At 46.9% G+C, this 22,080-nt stretch overlaps 1 non-coding gene across 1 annotated transcript; it reads right to left on the reverse strand.

Annotated features, from left to right (window-relative positions):
* Positions 1 to 4,326: 4,326 nt before the first annotated feature.
* On the reverse strand, positions 4,327 to 4,409 carry TRNAL-UAA (transfer RNA leucine (anticodon UAA)). Its single transcript has one exon. It is a non-coding gene; the product is annotated as a tRNA-Leu (tRNA).
* Between the last annotated feature and the right edge of the window lie 17,671 nt (positions 4,410 to 22,080).

Genomic DNA, 22,080 nt, shown 5'->3' on the forward strand with positions numbered 1-22,080 from the left:
GGTGTCAGTAGATGGAATAATGCCTCATCACTGGTGTCAGTGGATGGAATAGTGCCCTATCACTGGTGTCAGTAGATGGAATCGTGCCCCATCATTGGTGTCGGTGGGAGGAATAGTGCCCCATCATTGGTGTCAGTGGATGGAATAGTGTCTCATCATTGCTGTCAGTAGATGGAATAGTGCCCCATCATTGGTGTCAGTGGGAGGAATAGTTCCCCATCATTGGTATCAGTGGGAGGAATAGTGCCCCATCATTGGTATCAGTGGGAGGAATAATGTCTCATCATTGGTATCAGTAGATGGAATAGTGTCCCATCATTGGTGTCAGTGGGAGGAATAGTGCCCCATCATTGGTGTCAATGGATGGAATAGTGCCCAGTCTTTGCTGTCAGTTGGCGGAATTATGTCCCACTGTTGGTGTCAGTATTAAGGATAGTTCCTCAAATCAGTGGGAGCAATTGTGCCCCAAGGGCTGGATAATAGCTAGCAATGGGCCTCATCCGGCCCTTGCGCTGTAGTTTGGAGACCACTGCTATAGTGTTTTAAAACTTGGATGATGCTTACTCCATAACTTCCACTAGATGGCACCACTGGCTACATTAGTTGGTCTACATATGAACAAACAGTAACTACTCACAGTGCTGGGAACACGACAGCGCCATCTAATGACTGAACACCAATAAGAAATGCAGATTCTGCAGATCAGTTGACTCTTTGCAATACTAGCTTGTATGTTAATGAAAGTTACATACTTGATACAAGACAGATATTGTACTCATGTCCCTGCCAGGGACCAGACTCAGCAGAAGTTGTTGACCCCCTAAGCTTTTACCAAGGAAGGTCACAGACCCGCTGTGTAATTACACCATTATCCAAGGGGTCGATGATCTCAAAATTCTCATCACCCATAAAAGGAGAGGAAGCCAAAAATCAATCCTCACTCGTTTATTAAAAAGCCACAAATTTGGTTAAAAGATTCCACCCACAAAGCAGGGAGCCCCCGCTGGCACTCAGAAACAGCCACTGCTCTGATCCACATGGGAGCCGGCGTGCATTCCAGTGGATGGAAAAAGGCATGAAAACCAGACGTTCCTGCCCCTACGCATTTGTCAAATCCAGGATGTCATCAGAACATCCAATTAACCGCATGCCGCCCCCAGTCACTGTACATATACGGCGGCAGGGTGGCACTCACAGGCAAAACCACGTTTTAAGACGTGTGTTTTGTAAACAAGTAGGGGGCGCGCGCGAGGCGCCGCCCTATTTGTCCCGCGGATCACCGCCGCAGATGTCAGTCGCCGGGTCACAGCCGCTCCTTAGCGGCTATGTCCCGGCTATCGGCGGCAAACAGTGACAGAGAGCACAGCTGCAGTAGCTGTGCTGTCTGTCACTTCCCTGTCAGCTCGAGGATGAGCTAATCGAGAAAGAACAGTTTCTCTTTTTCGATCAGCCTTGTCCCGCCCAGTACACACCCCCGCCCCCTAGTAAAACACTCCCCCTCACTCCTATAACCCTTCCCTGCAAAATAAAGTTAACCCCTTCCTCCCCAGTGCCATTAGTACAGTGTCAGTTTTTTGTTTTTGCACTGATCAATGTATTAGTGTTTTTGTGGATGTCAGTGACCCCAAGTCAGTACCCCCCAATGTCAGAATGTCCGCCGCAGTCCCGCCATAAGTCACTGATCGCCACCATAATTCGCTGATCGCCGCCATTATTAGTATAAAAAAATCCTAAAAATCCCAGTATCTTTCCCGCCATTTGTAAACGCTATAACTTTCACGTAAACCAATTAATTTACACGTATTGGGTTTTTTTTTAGCAAAGACATGTCGCAGAATGCTTTTTGGCAGAAATTTATGACTAAATTTGATTTTTGCATTTTTTTTTACTGGACATGTTTTATAGCAAAAAGTCCAAAATATTCTTTTTTTCCTCAAAATTGTCAGCCTTTTTTTTTATAGCGCAAAAAATAAAAACCGCACAGGCGATCAAATACCAGAAAGAAAGCTCAATTTGTGGGGAAAAAAGGATGTAAATTTCATTTATGTACCATATTGCATGACCGCGCAATTGTCCGTTAAACTAGCGCAGCGCTGTATAGCAGAAAAATGGTGTAAATTGCAGTATCTATACCATGGTTTGTAGACGCTATAACTTTCACACAAAGCAATCAATATACACTTATTGGGATTTTTTTTACCAAAAACATGGAGCAGAATATATTTTGGCCTAAATTTATAACCAACTTTGAGTTTATGATATATTTTTTATAGCTGAAAGTAAAAAATATTGTTTTTCTTCAAAATTTTTGGCCTTTTTTTGTTTATAGCGTGAAAAATAAAAAGCGCACAGGTGATCAAATACCACCGAAAGAAAGCTCTATTTGTGTGAAAAAAAGGACGTAATTTTGTTTGGGTGCAGCATTGCATGACCGCGCAATTATCAGTTGAATTAGTGCAGCGCCGAGTAGCAAAAAGAGGCCTGGTCATTAAGGGGGGTAAATCCTCAGGAGCTCAAGTGGTGAAAGGAAGATTTACATTGTTGTGTTGTGCTAAGGCGTGTTATGCGTGTCATTCATGTCATTCTGAGTCTACTGGCCAGAATATGAATTCACACCTCTATGCATGCTCCAGGGGTATGGCTGGAGGAACAGATTTTTCTTTTAGCCCTTTTGCAGCCAAAGCCGTTTTTGCACATGTTTAAAAGAAAAACAACTCAGGCCTGAAGCACAAACTGCCATAACACTATAAATTTTCTGAAATCAGACACCCTAGAAAACAAAATAGAGGTAGTTCCAATTTTTTATATCACATGATATTGCCGCAAAGATCTAGGAAACCAAAACTTAAGTACAAAAAAAACAAAACACAATTTAGTTTTGTGGCACACAAATGCAATAAAATACCCAAATTGTTGATAAAATATAAAACATTGGTCTCCAAACTGCGGCCCTTGGGACAGATTGTGGCCCTTTGCTTGCCCTTGCAAGACTCTTGAGGCATTATTCCTTCCACTGACATCAACAATGGGGCCTAAATTCCACCATTGACACCAACAAAGGGGCACTAATTCTCCCACTCACACCAACAGTGGGGTATAATTCCTTTTTCACTGACACCAACAATGGGGCACTATTCCTCCCACTCACACAAACAATGGGGTCCCACTGACACCCACTATTTCTCTCTGCATTACCATAGATGGGGCATTGTTTATTCCCACTATATTTTCCATAGTTGACACTTTAAAAGCCCCCTATAGGTCATCAGTTTAGCGTAACGGAAAAGCTCTGGTGCTAGAAATATTGCTCTCACCCCGATGTACGTGGCTATATGTTATACGTATCACTATTAATGTTTTCATGCGTAGGCGCACATCAGGCGTGTTCTTACATTCTTACGTGAATATACGTGTGGGTGGGGGCCTATAAAAAAATTTATGGGGGGTTTATGTGCTGAGGTGCAACTTTAATTTTTTACAATTAAAAAAAAAATTGCTTCACTTCTTTTTCATCACATAGAGGACAAAAAGTCCCCTATGTGATGATTTTTAGGTGACAGGTTTGCTTTATTGAGCCATCTGGGGTCTAAAAGATCCTGGATGTCTCCCCTGAGCTCCACTGAATGTAATGCAATGCAGATCACGCTGTGTTAGATTCTTTCCCGGCCAATGATGGCCAGAGACACTGACAGGGGAACCAGGAAGGGGTATTTTACACATCACTTCTGGGTCAGCAACAAGAAGGGGAGGAGAGCAGACACGCGTTCGCTCAATTCCCTTCCCACCCGCTATGCCAGTTCTGGGCACACCGGGCGGGGGGGGGTTGTGCAGGTAAGCTGGTACTAACAGAGACGCTGGACTGCTTTCATCTGACAGCTAGAAGTTGGGAGTGTGTGTAATACCCCCCACTGTCAGGTCTGTATGATTAACCTCTTCACACTGGCCAAACACAGCCTCCCAGCGTCTGGGCCTAGATGCCGAGCTGCCGCACATTTGCGTTCTATTAAAAAAGAGCATATGTGCTCAGAGCGCGCGCCCAGCACACATGTCCGGTACTCACGGAAAGGTCCCGATCTCCTCTTTCGATCAGGACCTTTCCCAATCATGTGACTGTCATGACGGCTTGTCACGGCGGTCACATGACCATAAACCCCGCCTCCCTTAAAGGTTGGGAGGTGCTGGCGTCGGCGTGAAATGTCACTATTTTATGTTCTGATAGGTCATTTTCCATATAAATTTTGTGTGCAATGTTACCTGAATTCAGCATAATCAGATTTTATTGGGCAAAGCGAAGCTCTCGGCATCACTTTGCAAATAACCAAACTCTACCAGGAGTGGGGATTGAACCCACGAGGATATACATCCTTTGGATCTTAAGTCCAATGCCTTAACCACTCAGCCATCCTGGTTGCTTGTTTTGTGCTTCTTTTCCTTCCACTTCTTCAAATCACATTTTTGCCTTATTCTTGCGGGTTCAAATCCCACTCCTGGTATGAGCTTATAGCCAATTGAAACACTATAAATCCTGTTGCAAAGTTTAGCTGCACTGGCTGTATCAGAGGCACCAGAATGACCAAGTGGTTAAGGCACTGAGCTTAAGAACCAATGGATGTATTCCCTTATCAGTTCATACCTCACTCCTGGTATAATCAGGAGTGATTCCTTTAGCTTTACGGAATAGTTAGGAGATGATTTTGTCACCTAAAGCAACATTTGTAAAAGAAAAGTAATAATGATGAAGTTGGCCATACACTGGAAGACATTCATATGAGCATTCATGAGAATAAGGATATTGTAAGTGTCACTTTAACTCCAACACCATGACCACTCGGCCATCCTGTAGACGTGTCACACACAGTTGTAGTGCTACCCCTGTAGGAGCCTCTGATATCTTGCCCCCAAATCCTCACCCTCAGCCAAGCACACAGTATTTCCTATAGCCAGGTGCACAAAACTTTCGATCATGACTCCAATGATCAGTCTAGAGGTTGTAGTTTTTGTTGTTTTTGTTTTGTTTTAGACCTGGGATAGGAAAGGGTCACAGTGGGATACTCTGAACTGAACTATTCCCACTTGAGGACAGCTTTCTCTAAGTGGATCTTTGGTTTTCCTCAGTAGAACTGTATAGCAGACAGTGAGCTTAAAGTTTGCAGATCCATAACTGTATATTGAAGGCAGGAGTGGGGTATAAACTCACTATGATATACATGCATTGGAACATACAGAGGATATCCCCATCCCTCCTTTGTAAACTTTTAAACCTAACTATGGGGGGGGGGGGATAAATAATCCTACTCGCCTATATCCTTGTGAATTTTTTGTCATACTTACCTATTTGTGTCCTGACTCTGTGTTGCCTGTTTTAAAATGTCCATGATACTACACATGTATGAGAGGAAGCACATCTCACCCATGCACCATACGGCACTACAGGTATCTGCTGGGGGAAGAAAACCCTTCCTAGAGAGATGTAGTGTCGTATGGCACATGGGCTTCATCCCACACATGCACATTATGACAATACTGTGAGATCTTGCAGTTTAGATACAGGACTTCCCTGGAGGACATGGTGATCTTGCCTTCCAAGGGCTCAGGAGAGCATGTTGCACAGGGTGCAGAGCTCAGAAGTGCATGTTGCACAGGGTGCAGAGCTCAGAAGTGCATGCAGAACAGGGTGCAGAGCTCAGAAGTGCATGCAGAACAGGGTGCAGAGCTGAGGAGAGCATGTTGTACAGGGTGCAGAGCTCAGGAGAGCATGTTGTACAGGGTGCAGAGCTCAGGAGTGCATGTTGTACAGGGTGCAGGGCTCAGGAGAGCATGTTGTACAGGGTGCAGAGCTCAGGAGAGCATGTTGTACAGGGTGCAGAGCTCAGGAGTGCATGTTGTACAGGGTGCAGGGCTCAGGAGAGCATGTTGTACAGGGTGCAGGGCTCAGGAGTGCATGTTGTACAGGGTGCAGAGCTCAGGAGAGCATGTTGTACAGGGTGCAGAGCTCAGGAGTGCATGTTGTACAGGGTGCAGAGCTCAGGAGAGCATGTTGTACAGGGTGCAGAGCTCAGGAGTGCATGTTGTACAGGGTGCAGAGCTCAGGAGTGCATGTTGTACAGGGTGCAGAGCTCAGGAGAGCATGTTGTACAGGGTGCAGAGCTCAGGAGAGCATGTTGTACAGGGTGCAGAGCTCAGGAGTGCATGTTGTACAGGGTGCAGAGCTCAGGAGAGCATGTTGTACAGGGTGCAGGGCTCAGGAGTGCATGTTGTACAGGGTGCAGAGCTCAGGAGTGCATGTTGCACAGGGTGCAGAGCTCAGGAGAGCATGTTGTACAGGGTGCAGGGCTCAGGAGTGCATGTTGCACAGGCGGCCAACCTCTGCTTGTCCCTAACATTGATGTCCATGTATCCATTTTTGACTGGGAAATAAGTGGCTTCCTATAGGGCAGAGGTCGCCAGCTTACTGTCCTTTAGACTTTAGGGGGGCCGGATTGTAGCCAGTGGGGGTAGAACATGTCTTAAACCAGGCATCGGTGATAGCAAACATTACCTCAGGCATCATTTTCAATTACATAGTGCCTGTAATCAGTAGGATTAGAAATAGTGCCAGTAGATGGAATAATGCTTCATCACTGGTTTCAGTGGATGGAATAATGAAATAGTGCCCCGTCATTAGTGTCAGTGGGAGGAATAGTGCCCCATCAATGGTGTCAGTGGGAGGAATAGTGCTCCATCATTGGTGTCAGTGGGGGGAATAGTGCCCCATCATTGGTATCAGTGGAAGGAATAGTGTCCCATCATTGGTATCAGTGGGAGGAATAGTGCCCCATCATTGGTATCAGTGGGAGGAATAGTGCCCCATCATTGGTATCAGTGGGAGGAATAGTGTCCCATCATTGGTGTCAGTGGGAGGAATAGTGCCCCATCATTGGTATCAGTGGGAGGAATAGTGCCCCATCATTGGTATCAGTGGGAGGAATAGTGCCCCATCATTGGTATCAGTGGGAGGAATAGTGCCCCATCGTTGGTATCAGTGGGAGGAATAGTGCCCCATCATTGGTATCAGTGGAAGGAATAGTGCCCCATCATTTGTATCAGTGGAAGGAATAGTGCCCCATCAATGATGTCAGTGGGAGGAATAGTACCCCATCATTGGTATCAGTGGGAGGAATAGTGTCCCATCAATGGTGTCAGTGGGAGGAATAGTTCCCTGTCATTGGTGTCAGTGATGTAATATTGCCCCATCATTAGTATCAGTAGGAGGAATAGTGCCCCAACAATGGTGTCAGAGGATGGAATAGTGCCCCATCATTGGTGTCAGTGGGAGGAATAGTGCCCCATCATTGGTGTCGGTGGGAGGAATAGTGCCCCATCATTGGTGTCGGTGGGAGGAATAGTGCCCCATCGTCAGTGTCAGTGTTAGGGATAGTTCTTCAAATCAGTGGGAGCAATAGTGTCCCAAGGGCTGGAGAAAGGTAACAAAGGGTCTCATCCGGCCCTTGGGCTGTAGTTTGGAGACCACTGCTCTAGTGTTTTAAAACTTGGATGATGCTTACTCCATAACTTCCACTAGATGGCACCACTGGCCTACATCAGTTGGTCTACATATGAACAAACAGTAACTACTCACAGTGCTGGGAACACGACAGCGCCATCTAATGACTGAACACCAATAAGAAATGCAGATTCTGCAGATCAGTTGAATCTATGCAATACTAGCTTGTATGCAAGGGCGGACTGACAACTCATGGGGCCCCCTGGGCAATAGGGGATCATGGGGCCCCTGTGTCCTTGCCCAAACTCAAAAAAGCCTATGAAAAAGGTATCAGGGGCATCCCATGGGGCCCCTACTGACCCCCGGGCCTTGGGCAGTGCCTGAGTTTCCAAATGGTCAGTCCGCCCCTGCTTGTATGTTAATTAAAGTTACATACTTGATAAAAGACAGTTGTACTCGTGTCCCTGCCAGAGACCAGACAGCAGAAGTTGTTGGCCCCCCATACTCATACCAAGGAAGGTCACAGACTAGGGTTGCCACCTTTCCTTCAAGCCACACCTGAACACTTTAGCAGTGTGCAGCGATTTTTTTCTGTAATATACAAAACAAATGAAAAACAAAATGTGGTACAAATAGATGTAAGACGTGTATAGTCATTATAAAAATTGTGCTGCACTAAAACACATCATTGGTTATATACATGGTGCTGCAGGTGAAGGAGTGCAAAAGTAGGGTGCGTGGTTGTGCAATAAAGACTTAGTGGCACCACTGAACACCTACAAAAGGGCCATGAGATTCTGTGCATTGCCAGAATGCAAACAACTTTGTGCACATTGCTGCAACACAAATGTCTAACTATGGCAGGGGCAATGAATTCAACTTCAAGGAGGTTCAGTCGCTAAAATTTTATTCCAGCTGAAGTCTGAATTGTTCTTTAGTAAAAATAAAACGCAGGCCAATCACATTCATATTTCAAGTAAAAGAAAATAAAACAACCTTACATCAGGTGTCCCCATCAGAGTGCCCCCTTACATCAAGTGTCCCCATCAGAGTGCCCCCTTACATCAAGTGTCCCCATCAGAGTGCCTCCTTACATCAGGTGCCCCCATCAGAGTGCTTCCTTACATTTGGTGTCCCCATCAGAGTGCCTCCTTACATCAGGTGTCCCCATCAGAGTGCTTCCTTACATTTGGTGCCCCCATCAGAGTGCCTCCCTACATCAGGTGTCCCCATCAGAGTGCCTCCTTACATTTGGTGTCCCCCATCAGAGTGCCTCCTTACATCAGGTGCCCCCATCAGAGTGCCTCCTTACATCAGGTGTCCCCATCAGAGTGCTTCCTTACATTTGGTGCCCCCATCAGAGTGCCTCCCTACATCAGGTGTCCCCATCAGAGTGCCTCCTTACATCAGGTGTCCCCATCAGAGTACTCCCTACATCAGGTGTCCCCATCAGAGTGCCTCCTTACATCAGGTGTCCCCAACAGAGTGCCTCCTTACAATTGGTGCCCCCATCAGAGTGCCTCCTTACATCAGGTGTCCCCATCAGAGTACTCCCTTACATCAGCTATCCCCATCAGAGTGCCTCCTCACATCAGGTGTCTTCATCAAAGTGCCTCCCTACATCAGGTGTCCCCATCAGAGTGCCCCCTTACATCAGGTGTCCCCATCAGAGTGCCTCCCTACATCAGGTGTCCCCATCAGAGTGCCTCCCTACATCAGGTGTCCCCATCAGAGTGCCTCCTTACATCCAGTGTCCCCATCAGAGTGCCTCCCTACATCAGGTGTCCCCATCAGAGTCCCCTCTTACATCTGGTATCCCCATCGGAGTCCCCCCTTACATCAAGTGTCCCATCAGAGTCCCCCCTTACATCTGGTATGCCCATCGGAGTCCCCCCTTACATCTGGTGTCTCATCAGAGTCCTCCCTTACATCTGGTATCCCCAGTATTTCCCTATTTACATCAGGTGTCATTATCAGAGTGCCTCTTTACATCAGATGTCCCATCAGTCTCTACTTACATCTGGTGACCCCATCAGAGTGCCTCTTTACATTGTGTGTCCCTTCGGAATGCCTCCTTACATCAGGTGTCTCTGTCAGAGTGCCTCCTTAAATCCGGTGTCCCATCAGAGTCCCCCCTTACATTCAGTGTCCCATCAGAGTCCCCCCTTACATCCAGTGTCCCATAAGAGTCCCCCCTTACATCTGGTGTCCCATCAGAGTCCCCTCTTACATCTGGTATCCTGGTCAGAGTGCCTCTTTACATCAGGTATCACTTCAGAGTGCCTCCTTACATTGGGTATCCCTTCAGAGTCCCTCCTTACATCAGATGACCCCTTTAGAGTCCCCCCTTACATCGGGTGTCCCCATCAGAGTATCTTCTTACATCTGGTGTCTCGATCAGAGTGCCTCTTTACATTAGGTATCACTTTAGAGTGCCTCCTTACATTAGGTATCCCTTCAGAGTCCCTTCTTACATCAGGTGTCCCCATCAAGATTCTCTCTTTACATCTGGTATCCCCAATACGTCCCTCCTTACATCTTGTGACCCCATCAGGGTGCCTCCTTTCATCTGGTATCCCATCAGAATTCCCACTTACATCTGATATCCCCATCAGAGTCCCTCCTTACATCAGATGTCCCATCAGAGTCCCTCCATCAGAGTCCCTCTTTAAAATTGGTGTCCCCACTAAGTGCCCCCTTACATCTGGTGTCTACATCAAAGTGCCTCCTGGTGTACAGTCAGAGTCCCTCCTTATGTCGAGTGTCTACATCAGAGTGCCTCCTAACTTCAGGTGTCCCATAAGAGTCCCCCCATACATTAGCATTCCCAGTCATATGACGTCCTCCCAGAACGCGCTATCCTGCGCACCCCCGGAGTGGGAGTGCACCCGGCGATCTCCGTGATCGCTGTGTCCTACGGACACAGCTGATCACGTGATGTGGTAAAAGGCCAATCACAGTGACCTTTTACCACGTGATCAGCCGTGTCCAATAACACACTGATCACTGGGAAATGCAATTGCCGGTTCTCGGCTGCACTTTCCTCACGCTGTCAGAGCAGCCAAGAACCGAGAGACCAGCAGTGCCACCCACCTGTGCCCAGCAGTGCAGCCTAGCAGTGCTGCCAGTCAGTGACCAGCAGTTGCGCCAGTCAATGCCGCCAGTCAGTGCCCAGCAGTGATGTCTGTCAGTGCCACCTATCAGTGCTGTCTATCAGTGCTGTCTATCAGTGCCACCTATCCGTTATACCTCATTAGTGCCACCTCATTAGTGTTGCCTATAAGTGCAGCCTATCATTGCTGCCTATCAGTGCCCATCAGTGACACCTATCAGTGCCCATCGGTACCGCCTATTAGTGTCCATCAGTGCTGCCTATCAGTGCAGCCTCATCAACGCACATCAGTGAAGGAGAAAAATTACCTGTTTGAAAAATTTTATAATAGAAACAAAGAAACTTTTTTTTTTCAAATGTTTTGCACTTTTTTGTTTATAGCACAAAAAGTAAAGTGCCCAGCGGTGATTAAATACCACCAAAAGAAAGCTCTATTTGTGAGAAAAAAATGATAACAATTTCCTATGGGTACAATGTTGTATGACCGCACAATTGTCAATCAAACTGCGACATCGCTGAAAGCTGAAAATTGGCCTGGTAAAGAAGGGGGTATAAGTGCACGGTAGGCAAGGGGTTAATACAAGAGAGGATTTTGCTCTCTTTAGACTCCGCAGCTTGGCACTGCATGCTATTATTAAGCTTGTGATCTACCAGAACCCCCAGATCCTTCTCCACCATTGACCCCCCCAGTTGTACTCCCCCCTAGTATGTATGATGCATTCATATTCTTAGCCCCCAAGTGCAGAACCTTACATTTATCAACATTAAACCTCATTTGCCACATAGTCCCCCAATTACACAGAGCATTGAGGTCGGCTTGTAAGTTGGAGACATCCTGTAAGGACGTTATTCCACTGCACAGCTTGGTGTCATCTGCAAAGACTGAAATGGTGTCCCTTCAGAATCCTTCCTTACATCTGCTGTCCCTTCAGAGTCTCTCCTTACATCAGGTGTCCCCATCGGAGTCCCTCCTTACACTTGGTGTCCCTAACAGAGTCCCCCTTACATCTGGTATCCCCAGTAAGTGCCTACTTACATCTGATGTCTCCATTAAAGTCCCTTCTTTACATCTGGTGTCCCCATTAAGAGTGCCTCCTTACATCTTGTGTCTCATCAGAGTCTCTCCTTACATCTGGTATCCCCAGTAAGTGCCACTTTACATCTAGTGTCCCCATCAGAGTGCCTCCTTACATCTGGTGTCCCATCAGAGTCGCTCCTTATATCTAGTGTCTCCATCAGAGTGGCTCCTGAAATCAAGAGACCCCATCAGAGTCTCCCCTTACATCGGGTGTCTACATTAGTGTGCCTGCCTACATTAGGTGACCCCATAAGAGTGCCTGCTTACATTAGGTGTCCCCATCAGAATCCCTCCTTACATCTGGTTTCCCATCAGAGTCCCTCCTTACACTTGGTGTCCTCATCAGAATCCCCCCTTACATCTGGTATCCCCAGAAATTGCCTCCTTACATTTGTTGTCCCCTTACATCTGGTGTGCTACATACATCTGGTGTCCCATCAGAGTCCCTCCTTACATCGGGTGTCTACATCAGAGTGTCTCCTTACATCTGGTGTTTCCATCAGATTACCCATCCTTACATCTAGTAACTCCATCAGAGTGCCTCCTTACATCTTGGGTCCCTATCAGAGTGCCTCCTTATATCAGGTGTCCCATCAGAGTCCCCCTTACACCTGGTATCCCCAATAATTCCCTCCTTACATCTGATATCCCATCAGAGTGCCTCCTTACATCTGGTATCCCCAATAAGTCCTCCCTTACATCAGGTATCCCCATCAGAGTTCCTCCTTACATCAGGTGTCCCCATCATAGTGCATCCTTACATCAGGTGTTTCTATCAGAGTCTCTCCTTACATATGGTATCCATAGCACCTCCTTACACCAGGTGTTCCCAATCAGAGTGCCTCCTTACATCTGGTATCCCCAGTAAGTGCCCCCTTACATCTGGTATCTCATCAGAGTGCTTCCTAACATCTGGTGTCCCATCAGAGTCCCCCCTTACATCTGGTGTCCCATCAGAGTCCCCCGTTACATCTGGTATCCCCAGTAAATGCCCCCTTACATCGGGTGTCTCCATCAGGGTGCCTCCTTACATCTGGTGTCCCTTCAGAGTCCCCTGTTACATCTGGTATCCCCAGTAAATGCCCCCTTACATCGGGTGTCTCCATCAGGGTGCGTCCTTACATCTGGTGTCCCTTCAGAGTCCCGCCATACATCGGGCGTCTACATCAGAGTGCCTCCTTACATCAGATGTCCCCATCAGAGTACCCCTTTACACCTGGTATCCCCAATACGTCCCTCCTTACATTAGGTGTCCCCGTCAGAGTCTCTCCTTACATCTGGTGTCCCATCAGAGTTACCCCATACATCTGGCATCCCTGGTAAGCGCCTCCTTACATCAGGTGTCCCCATCAGAGTCCCCCTTTACATCTGCTGTCCCTTCAGAGTGCCTCTTTGCACCTTGTGTCCAATCAGACTCTCTCCTTACATCTGGTATCCTCAGTAAGTGCCACCTAACATCTCGTGTCCCCATCAGATTACTTCCTTATATCAGGTGTCCCAACAGAGTCCCTCCTTACAATTGGTGTCCCCGTTAGAGTACCCCTTTACGCCTGGTATCCCCAACAAGTCCCTCCTTACATCAGGTGTCCCAAATAAGCGCATCCCTACATCAGGTGACCCCATAAGAGTGCCTCCTTACAATAGGTGTCCCCATCAGTGTCCCTCCTTACATCTGGTTTCCCATCAGTATCCCTCCCTTACACTTGGTGTCCCCATAAGAGTCCCCTCTTACATCTGGTATCCCCAGTAAGTGCCACTTTACATCTGGCATCCTCATTAGAGTGCCTCCTTACATTTGGTGTCTTCATCAGAGTCCCCCCTTACACCTGGTATCCCCAGTAAGTGCCACCTTACATCAGGTGTCCCCATCAGAGTCCCTACTTACATCTGGTGTCCCATTAGAGTCCCTTCTTACATCTGGTGTTTCATCAGACTCGCTCTTTCCATTTGGAGTCTCCATCAGAGTCCCCTCTTAAACCTGGTATCCCCAGTAAGTGCCACCTTACATCAGGTGTCCCTATCAGAGTGCCTCCTTAAATCTGGTGTTCCCATTAAGTCTCTCCTTACATCAGGTGTCCCAATCAGAGTCCCCCCTTACACCTGATATCCCCAATACGTCCTTCTTTACATCAGGTGTCCCCATCAGAGTCTCTCCTTACATCTGGTATCACCAGTAAGTCCCCCCTTACATCTGCTGTCCCTCCACACATCAGAGTTGTCTCCTCCCCTGGTATTCACAGATCACTGTCTGCAGCTGCTCCTTCCTCTCTCCAGTCCTGTGATAGGCCACATGACAAGGGAGGAGAGGAGGGAGGACAGACTGTCTTCACTTCTCTACAGTCCAGTGCTGAGAATTATCAGTCCAGTGTCGGCTCCTTAGAGCCCCCTGCAGGCTGGAGGGATCCTCTCCCGCTATCTTAGGTCCAGTCTGAATAATGTGTCCGGTTTTCAGACAGGCCGTACACCGAACACACGATTCAAAACCCGGAATGTCTGGGTGAATCCCGGGCAGGTGGCAACCCTATACTAACTACATGTAGTGCCCTCCTCTAGTTAGGTTGTTACGTTGAATTTCATTGGAACGGTGATCTATTGTTTTTGTCTGGTCAGGGTTTCCTAAGCTGGGTGTTTAATTCCTCCCACCTGCTTCTGGAAGACACTTCCAGAATATAGGACAGGGAGAGTCCAATTGCCAGTAAGAATATTTATCATGCCCTAGCCAATCCCTGGAAGGAGGCACCCAGAAGGTGGCTGGGAAGGGGATAAATGTCTGGGAGGCCTTTCCAGAGTTTTCTTCTGCTTTCCTTGGGGCTGCTGCCCCTGGGAGGCAGCTAGAGTGTGCTGAAGAATTGAAGTCTGAGCCTCAACAGGTCCTTGGAGAAGATAACTAATGGGTTTTTGCTGGAGGGCAGTGTCCTGAAGTCCTGGTCTGGAGAAGGATCTTTTCATCTCCCTCACTGAGGAACTACCTGAGTGGCAGTCTGCTCCTAGGACATTGTGGGTAAGACCTACCGTGGGACTTTAACTATAAGGATTTGTGCTAGAGGTTTGTCCTCCTATTGATAATTTTGGAGTATCCTGAACCCCTGAACCCCACTCCTGTTTGAAGTTATTGAGCAATAGGCATCCAGGAGGCACCCAGAAGGTGGCTGGGAAGGTGATAAATGTCTGGGAGGCCTTTCCAGGGTGTTCTTCCTCTGCTTCCCTTGGGGCTGCTGCCCCTGGGAGGCAGCTAGAGTGTGCTGAAGAATTGCAGTCTGAGCCTCAACAGGTCCTTGGAGAAGATACCTAATGGGTGTTTGCGGGAGGGCAGTGTCCTGAAGTCCTGATCTGGAGAAGGATCTTTTCATCTCCCTCACTGAGGAACTATCTGTATGGCAGTCTGCTCCTAGGACATTGTGGGTAAGTCCTACTGTGGGACTTTAGCTATAAGGATTTGTGCTAGAGGTTTGTCCTCCTATTGATAATTTTGGAGTATCCTGAACCCCTGAACCCCACTCCTGTTTCAAGTTATTGAGCAATAGGCATCCAGGAGGCACCCAGAAGGTGGCTGGGAAGGTGATAAATGTCTGGGAGGTCTTTCCAGAGTGTTCTTCTTCTGCTTTCCTTGGGGCTGCTGCCCCTGGGAGGCAGCTAGAGTGTGCTGAAGAATTGCAGTCTGAGCCTCAACAGGTCCTTGGAGAAGATAACTAATGGGTTTTTGCTGGAGGGTAGTGTCCTGAAGTCCTGGTCTGGAGAAGGATCTTTTCATCTCCCTCACTGAGGAACTACCTGAGTGGTAGTCTGCTCCTAGGACATTGTGGGTAAGACCTACTGTGGGACTTTCATGTGTGTCTGCAGCTATAAGGATTTGTGCTAGAGGTTTGTCCTCCTATTGATAATTTTGGAGTATCCTGAACCCCTGAATCCCACACCTGCTTCAAGTTATTGAGCAATACGTTCTAAAAAGACATCCATTAGACTGAACCTGTATTATTGGTGTGCATGGACCTGTGGTGGTGACTGGCAGCCTCTGTACTATCATGGGAAAACCTGTGTTATTTTCAGGGGCCCCTCCAGGGGAAAGCGTTACACACATTAACCACTTCCCCTCCACATTGAAACATGTTAGGGTAGAAGCATGATGCAATGCAAAACACACCGCCTGCTTCAGAGTGTTGGCACTCCTTCATCCTTTGTGGAGACAGACAATGTTAGTCTGCAAACAGTGATAGTCAAGTCATTTTTGAACCAGAGATGTACACAATGGAAAAAATTGTCTCGTTTAGATTTGATCGTTAAGTCAAATAATTATGTTTCATCATATTCGTTATGTTAGAATGATTTGTTTTCCGAATTTGTTTCGTATATTCAGATTATTTTCTTATCATCGTTATATTTAAATTGTTCTATTTTATTCTCCTCTGTTCTGATCTAGTCTGTTTTTCTGATCTATTGTATTCTTTTATTTTCTATTTTATTCTATTCTATTATTTTATTTTCTATTGTATTCTTTTATTTTCTATTTTATTCTGTTCTATTCTCTTCTGTTTCATTCTATTCTATTTAATTCTATTCTGTTCATTTCTGTTCTATTCCTTTAAAGTCTATTCTATTCTTTTATATTTTATCCTATAAAGCAAGTAGGAATCATCATCTTATGTGGTCTCTAACTGCGCATAGCATATGCTATAGATGGCCCTAACCACTGCTCCCTATGATTTTTATACACTACCAACCCACATTTCAGGGTACAGCTGGTTGAGGACCGCCATTTTTATACTGCTTAGATAATGTACAATCAATATGATTTGGTATGTTATTGTTTAATGTGACTCCATCGCTTGACATTTAATTGTACGTGTAGTCTAATGCCCCATACACACGATAAGAAAATCATACAAACAATTTCACGGAACCACTGATCGAACGATTTTCTCTTCATTGATGAGCAGGATGTTTTTACCGATAACGATATTATGAAGGAAAAAATCTGGTTGAACAGCAGTGAAAAATGTTGTCGTTTCACATACCAACATTCGATTTTCTATGTGATGGTATGTCGGTTGTACAAAAAAAATCTATCAAGCGATATCACGCATGAGCGGAAACAGAAGATGACCTGGATGTTTATGTCCAAGGAATCTTCGTAAACACGAACAGAAAATCCAAATGTTAAAAGTAGATCGGCCTAATGAGATAATGAAACCAGAATTCTGCAGATTATATTTTATGTATATAGGTCATGTAATAAACAATATTATACTCATTGCTGGTAATTGTTGTGTATATCGCTCGTTCTGGCCAGAAGGGCGTGGCTACAAGGTCACACGCACACCGCATCACTTCCACTTGTACGGAAGGCGTCAACACTACGTATTGCCCGACGAACAATTTTTTTAGATTGGTTAATGTGGGCCACGATTTCGACCAATGAACGAACACCTCTCGGTCGACGGATGACCAATCGGTCGATTTTCTAATCGTGTATGCCCACCTTAACACTTTGCCTAAATTTCTTCAAAAACATCACTGGAAAAGGAATCGTTATGTTATTTCACTTTTACACCTTATTGATTTTACTGTTTTATAATTTATTTTGGATTTGTTGAAAGTCATTACTACTGTGATTTGGAAATTCGGATACATCCGAATCTCGAAAAAAACGAAGATTTCATCTGAATTTTGACTTGTAACTAAATTAATCTAACATGTCTGTAGTGAACAATGTAGAACTGAGAGTGTGCATTCTGCAGCTGCTCTTTTTGCCTAGGCTCCTTGCATGAGAGCCCCAATCAGAATCCCCTCTTACATCAGGGTCCTAATCTCGTCCCCCTGTTACATCAGCATAGGCCATAGGCAGCCCCTGCTAACCTGAATCCTCAATCTGTTGGCTGCAAAAACTCTTGTAGTGGGCCACGTGTATTTTTAAAAATATTTTGTAGATGAACTCTCCACTAATACAACACTCAATTTTTGTCTTTTGAGGATCTGATTTCTTGGACTACAAGGCACATGCCTGCAACAAAAAAAACAAAAAAAATATTTTGTGTGTGACCTTGTAGTAAATAGCAAATAGCAGGGGCGGACTGACCATTTGAGCACTCGGGCACTGCCTGAGGGCCCGGGGTCAGTAGTGGGCCCCATGAAATGCCCCAGGTACTTTTTATAGGCTTTTTTGGGTGTGCTTTGAGTGTGGGCAAGGACACAGGGGCCCTATGATCCCCTGTTGCCCGGGAGCCCCCTGAGTTGTCAGTCCGCCCCTGGCGAATAGTAATAGCGAATAGTAATAGCGAATAGTGAATGTAATAGTGAACCCCCCAAGGAGCCAGTAATTCGGCGAGCCCTCTGAAATTGGTTTAGACTGTGTTACAGCCTCTCCCACTCTCACACACCCCCCTTTAATGAGCTAGACCAGGGGTAGGCAACCTGTGGCTCTCTAGCTGTGGTGGAACTACATTTCCCATGATGCACTGCAAAGATTACAAAACTGACACAGTTACAGGTATGACTTGCATAGGCATGATGGAACTTGTAGTCCTGCAGCTCTCAGGTTGCCTACCCCTGAGCTAGACAAACACCAGTGTAGATTAGCCACTTGCCCGCCGCCCTAAAGCAGAAATACTGCTACAGGGCGGCACGACTGCGCGAAATCACGTATATGTACGTGATTTTGAATCTCCAGGTAGGGGGTGCATGCGTGGCGGCTTTAGCTGTCGATCACCAGGTCCTGGACGGTGATTCCCCACTGGCACCCGATGATTGCTGAGTATCACTGATGGGGGAGAGGTCTGTATGTAAACAATACAGATCTCTCCCCTGTCAGCTGCAGCACACTGCTTGACTGTTGGACTTGCAGAATCCCGAGGCTAATACTTACCTACCCCCTTTAAAACACCACCCCCCTTCAAAACCTTCCCTCCCCCCAAATAAACACGCAACTCACTTTTGGTGTAAACCGGCCATAGCAGCCATTTATTTAACATAACTCAACATAATATTTTAGTACATTACCACCCGGGTCTGAGGTCTCTGAAGGCACCATTACTCCCATCACCAACTCGGCTGTATCTATTACTCCATGAAAGGCCCCCAGCCGCTACTACACCGCCTCGGGGACAATACTACTGTTACTTAACCCAGATACAGCCAAATGAACTCCCACATTACCAATATGACCTTTTATTGGGAAGGGACACCCATACCTACGATGGGCCCAACCCATAATTCCTCAACTTGTCACTCCACCACCGCCTTCAAAGACCCATCGACCCCTGCCAGCTGCCATGACAAACGAACAAACACTTCAGGACACAACAGTCATCCTGAACCTTGAACAAACGCCATGAACCCACATAAAACAAACACCACGAACAACCACCAAACAACAAAAAACAACACCAGAACAAACACAATGACAGAACTATAACCAACACAACAAACAGAATACAAACCAACTTCAGGGCGGGAGGGCGGGAGAAACCACCTCCGTGATGCACAAGCTCCGACTGACTCCGACAAGACACAACCCCCCAATTCAAAACCTGCAAGACCACCCACAATGCTGCCTACACCAATCAAGTAAGTAACCACCCCCCATCCCCATTTCCTTGCCTATACTCCACCCAAATTACACTCTCTGCCTCGTCTGCACGCCCCAGTCATGCTGGCCCTCCCTTATACTTCGCTCAGTCCAGGCCCTGACTTTGTATGGCTCTGCATAGCAGAGCCATACAAAGCGGCATGCTTACACAGTAAAACACACACAGCACACAGTTAACCCCTTCCAGCCCAGTGCCATTAGTATAGTGTCAGTGCATTTTCTTAGCACGGATCACTGTATTGGTGTCACTGGGGATGTCAGTGGCAGTTAGTCAGTTCCCCCCCAGTGTCAGAATGCCCGCCGCAGTCCTGCTATAAGTCGCTGATTGCCGCCATTACTAGTATTAAAAAAAAAAAAAATTCCAGTATATATACCACCATTTGTAAACGCTATAACTTTCACATAAAACAATTCATTTACACGTATTGAGATTTTTTTTTTAGCAAAGACATGGAGCAGAATACATTTTGGCCTAAATTTATGACAAATTTGATTTTTTAATTTTTTTACTGGACATGTTTAATAGCAAACAGTAAAAATATTGTTTTTTTTCTCAAAATTGTCAGTCTTTTCTTGTTTATAGCGCAAAAAATAAACAAAACGCAGAGGTGATCAAATACCACCGAAAGAAAGCTCCATTTGTGCGGCAAAAAGGACATAAATTTAATTTGGGTGCAGTGTTGCATGACCGCGCAATTGTCAGTTAAACTAAAGCAGCGCCGCATTGCAAAAAATGGCTTGGTCAGGAAGGGGGGTAAATCCTCAGGAGGGCAAGGGATTAATACCATACAGGGCTTTCATCATGGGGGGACAGCCCATACATATGCAGGGGGCCCGGGCGTCCTGAGCAGTGTTGCAATGTAAATCTGCGGAAGGTTTGTAAAAACTGGGCGCTTTTCTCCTGTCCATAACAGGGGCGGACTGACAACTCATGGGGCCCCTGGGCAATAGGGGATCATGGGGCCCCTGTGTCCTTGCCCAAACTCGAAAAAGCCTATGAAAAAGGTACCAGGGGCATCTCATGGGGCCTCCAAGTTTCCAAATGGTCAGTCCGCCCCTGGTCCATAAATGTCTGTGACAGGAGAAGAGTGCCGGTTAAATGTATGTTTGTGCTCGGCCTACTGAATCGGCTCAGCAGCACAGGCATAGCCACCTACAGTCCTGCACCCTTTCTCCCTCTATAAGCCTCACCTATTGGCTTCCTCCGAGACGCCCAGGTACCGCAAAGGAAGGCGTTTGTCCAGTGCAGGTGACTGTTATGGGAGCGTGGCCGAACCGTGCGCCTGCCGCTGCTTCAGCCAATTAGGGGCTTTGGGTTGGCTCGGTGGGCAGGAGAAGATCAACAGCAAGGGAAGCCAGCCAATGAGGAGGAGGGGTGTTTGCCATCAGGCCAGGGGAGTTCTGACTGGAGTCCAGTAAGGCTGCCTGGGATATGCTGGAAAAAGCTGACTGGTTGCCCATAGCAACTTAATAGAGGCCTAATATTTTTCATTTGTTTACTGCAGTAGAGGAAGGAGCTGACAAGTGGGCTCCTAGTTGCTCATAGCAACCAGCTACACTCCTTAGTAACCAGCATGATGCCCTTTGTTTTCAATTGTGCGCTGTAGTAGAGAAAGGAGTTCACAAGAGGACTCTTGGTTGCCCATAGCAACCAGCCAAACCCCATAGCAACTTACCAGAGGCCTTTCATTTTTCAACTGTACACTGCAATGTGAGGTGAGTGAAGAGGATGCTAAATACAGAACTTCTACTTGCCCATAGCAACCAACCAGACTCCATAGCAACCAACATGATGCCCTTCATTTTCAATTGTGCGCTGTAGTAGAGAAAGGAGCTCACAAGAGGACTCTTGGTTGCCCATAGCAACCAGCCAAACCCCATGGCAACTTACCAGAGGCCTTTCATTTTTCAACTGTGCAGTGTGAGGTGTGTGTGTGAAGAGGATGCTAAATACAGAACTTCTACTTGCCCATAGCAACCAACCAGACTCCATAGCAACCAGCAGTAGTCTGTTCTATCGTGGATGCGTAGTGTGCCATCTGGACCCACCCCGTTTGGGGAGTCAGGCCAATAGGCTCCAGAGAGAGATTTGCAGCGGGAAGTTTGAATATGGAAGTGTGATCGATTGGAGCTGTGTGTCCAGAGGTGAGCCCTAGGACCGAGGAGGGACCGTACACTGAGGTATATCACCTGGATCATGGCTGTAATGAGGGCGCAGGAGGGATAGAAGGACTACAGAGGGAGGACACTGCAAGAGAGGACCGACATAGGGGGGGAAACGAGATTGGAGGAGGAGGACATGTAGTGGGGGAGGAGGAGGACATGGGATGGGGGAGATCAGACTGGAAGAGGAGGACATAGGATGGGAAAGATGGGACTGAAGGAGGAGGACATGGGGTGAGGCAGATGGGACTGAAGGAGGAGGACATAGGATGAGGGAGATGAGACTGGAAGAGGAGGAAATGAGATGGGGAAGATGGGACTGGAAAAGGAGGAAATCAGATGGGGAAGATGGGACTGCAAGAGGAGGACATAGGATGAGGGAAATGGGACTGGAAGAAGTGCACATAGGATGGGGAAGATGGGACTGAAAGAGGAGGAAATGAGATGGGGGATATGGGACTGGAACAGGAGGAAATGGGATGGGGGAGATGGGACTAGAAGAGGAGGACATAGGATGGGGGAGATGGGACAGGAAGTGGAGGACATGGGATGGGGGAGATGAGACTGGATGAGGGAACATGGGATGGGGGAGATGAGAATGGAGGAGGAGGACATGGGATGGGAGAGATGGGACTGGAAGATGAGGACATGGGATGGAGGAG

Source organism: Staurois parvus, unplaced genomic scaffold (assembly GCF_062004578.1).
Source record: "Staurois parvus isolate SC_StPar_1 unplaced genomic scaffold, SC_StPar_1.0 ptg000448l, whole genome shotgun sequence".
Taxonomy (NCBI): domain Eukaryota; kingdom Metazoa; phylum Chordata; class Amphibia; order Anura; family Ranidae; genus Staurois; species Staurois parvus.